Raw genomic sequence first — 3,697 nt, 5'->3', positions numbered from 1 at the left:
CAAACAACTATGAAAGAGAGTGGCCAAATTGCAATTTGCTTTTAACAGATGCATAGATGCATGAGATAAGCACTGTCGTCATCAGGCAGAACTTGCAGAATGATAAAATGATCAGAGAGGAGAGATAAGAACAATGCAGCAGAACATCATCTGCTCATAAGCAAAATGTGAATAGCTGACATCCTCGCACAAGCACTTTATTTTGAATACAATTTATTGTATTCAAAATTGTATTGTATTTAAAAGTGAAGCATATTACTTGTGCAAAAAGTAACAATGTATGTAAGTCTGTCAATTTACAGAAAAGATGCATGTCAGATTGGCTAAATCACTTTTACCAACATATTGGATTTTAAAGTCCAAATCAAGTGAACCTTGTTTAATAATGAAATGCCTTTACGTTGAATGACCATGTTTTTACAAACTTTAAATTGCATAAACATTCATTTGATTTAAAATCCTAATTTTGTTGGTGAAGGTGCGATGATTACATTGATATGCATTTACGCATGCTTCATTTACTGAGAACAATACAAATCACGTGACAAGGTGGGTGTGCCAATTCCAGAAATATTACTTTTGGAAGATGAGGGTGTATGTCAAAAATGTTTTGATGAGGGGACAAGAGCTTTGATTAGGAGTTTCTTAATTTGGTCATTATATAATACAAAAGATATATTTAAACATGTCATGTGGCTGAGTGCCAAACTAGCTAATCACTGGAAGAAACCTTCCAAAATTTTACTGACCTTTCGAAGGAAGATATTTAGACTTTTCGAATGACTTCAAAACAAAGTTTTTTCAAGCTGTTTGCACGTGCTACTCATTAACTTTTGTTCGCCTGTGGACAGACTAAAAAAAGCATGCTGCAAAGAGGAGAAAAAAGGAAAAAGAGCAGAAAAAAGAAAGAAATATAAAGTAACCACCCCTCTTGTCTAAAGATTTTACATTTTGACACCTTACAAAAGTACTCCCAGTCAGCTGCATGGAGAGGTCCGATATCACACTAAAACACACAAAAGCTAACAGTGTATCTCAATTGCCAAGAAACCTCATTGCTTCTCATTACCAAAAAAAACCACAAAAAACTTCACACCATTTCAAGTCATTTTCTGACTATACCATGATACTTCTATAAATAGATATTTCCTGCATGAGATGGACCCACTGTACTTCTTCAACCTCACCATGTGGTATCTATGGTAACTGCTTACAGTAGGAGAAACTCTGGTGGAATGTCTGTGTGAGTGTATTTCTAGACTGTAAAGGAGCAAATGTGTTAGAAGATGTGATAATTTCCCTTTCTTTGCTTCTGAAAGTGCCTTCAATGATTTCACACAGTAATCTCAGGATTGAACCATGAATTGTGCTCATAAACTTTTAACTCTCAATGATAATTCACCTTATATTATCTCCATTGTTTGTTAGGTGAACATAAAACATTAGTTTGATGCCTCAGAGTTGGTAAATTAAATGCTTCTTTGTACTTTAGTGGTATTCAGAATCAACGAGTTTGTACAAACTTTGGGACTAGATATACCCTTTACTTTCTTTCTCAGCCCCCATAGCCATACATCCTACATGAACAGTAGTTCCTTAAAATCTGTGCTCCTTAGACATGAGGTGCTGCACCGCCTCCACTGGATTTGATGTCAGGAAACATTTCTACTGCAGTTTCCATGGAGACTGAACCATATTATAGTAAGATAAAATAAATGTTGAGTTGGAGAAAACAGTTGTCTTCAGTGCCATGATTGACCTTTTGCCTAGCTGCAGCCAAAAGCCTCCCAATGCACTGTGCTGGACAGCTGCCAACAGCCGGTAGTACAGATAAGTGAAGTAAAGGCAGTAACCTTTAAAAAACAAGCAAAAAAAACAATGATGTCAGTTCAGTAAAGTTTATTGTTTTATTGTTTATTGGTTCTGTAATTTATACTGTATGTAAATATTATGCGTCTAATAATTTCTGCAAATGGCAAAGTTTTCAGACCAACAGTTGTTACACATCTTCCTTTAAATAGAGACACAAAATATGCAGATAGCCAACTGAGCAGACAAATACAGTTAGCATATTTGCAGCAAATATGAGCACACAGAAAAATTCTCTACATCAATGTATAAGGCACAAAAAGTTGAAAACAAATACATTATGGAACATGGGGTATCCAATCAATTTTCTCTGCAAAGCAGCATTTTAATGAAACTTAATTTATTTATTGCTTCAGCTGACCTGGATCACAGATAAAAAAAACAAAGGACTTCTGTCTTTTGTTTTTTCAACAGAATGAAATTCTGCCAGCAGACTGCTGTGAAAAACAAATACAAAGATGTGTTTCAAGAGTTCATAGTCTTACCTTAATACAGTGATACCTCTGTACTCGACCATAATCCGTTCTGAGGTGGTGGTTGAGCACCGATTTGTTCGACCACCGAAACCAATTTTCCCATAAGAAATAATGGAAAGTATTTTAATCCGTTCTTACCATTTAGAAAAATACCTAAAATATTATAAGAACGTGTATCTAAACAACAATGAATACGTAAATGTGCACAAGCAGTACATGATAAAGATAAAGCATTATAAACCATTTTGTATAATTTACTTTACGTTTTAGAGAGTGGTTGATGGCACTAGCGTCATCATGGAAGGGGAATCCCTTCCATGATGACGCTAGGTAACGCGCCTCCAGGGGTTTTCTCCCTTCTTTCTCTCGTCCGTGGAGGTGAATCTGGCTGGGCAGTAGCCTTCCTCTTTTCTTTAAGAAGGAACCTGTCCATTGTCAGTTGCTTCTGCTTCAAGATAGTGGAAATGGTTGACTTTGCCATTTCGTACTGCGACGCGAGGTCGGACACTCGTACACTACTTTCATATTTTGCTATAATTTCCGTACGTAATTTGCGTACGTAATTTGCGTACGTAATTTGCGTACGTCTTACTCCGCTGGCGGTCTGAGTCGAACTGACGCTTACCCGCTGGCTGAGGAGCGCAGCCGTGGAGCGCGTTCGGGTCGACTCGGCTCGTCGAGCACCGAAAATCGGTTCGGGGTCCGATACATTTTCTACTCGAATTTTTTGGTCGAGCACCAATTTGGTCGAGTATAGAGGCGGTCGAGTACAGAGGTATCACTGTAATGGGTATAGATAGAAATATTTTGCTGAGGCATGTTTCCTCACCTTCTGCAAGTCATTAAACATAGCCAAAGTCACAGTTTAGTGTATTTGTTTATAACTATTACACTTTTATTTGAGTTTTAATGAAAAACTGATTTTCACTTTTTGAGACGTAGCAGAAGTTCATTAAAATCCTCACACTCACACATCACACATACTGCCGGCCTAAAACCTTGTCTTGAAAAGGGCCTTGCAGTGGCCAAGAGATGTCAACGCACACTGCAGCTGAAGCAAACACATCCACATGAAGAATACACCCTAAATTATAAAACACATACTCATCATTTGGGAAATGTGGTGCTGTACAAATAAACTAACATAATATGAAAGAATATGTATTAATTACTGCATCGATCACAAAAATGACACTACTACCCATCATCATTAAAGTAAAGGCAGGTGTATGTCTATTAAAAAATATTGGTGTCATCATGACAAGTGTTGCTTCCTACATTTTGAAGTGTTACATAAATTCATAAATTTAACCTCAAAGCAAATGACAATTACTAAAGGTCTCCCGAAACAC

Source organism: Antennarius striatus, chromosome 13 (genome assembly GCF_040054535.1).
Source record: "Antennarius striatus isolate MH-2024 chromosome 13, ASM4005453v1, whole genome shotgun sequence".
NCBI lineage: Eukaryota > Metazoa > Chordata > Actinopteri > Lophiiformes > Antennariidae > Antennarius > Antennarius striatus.
This window is presented reverse-complemented; position numbering follows the sequence as displayed.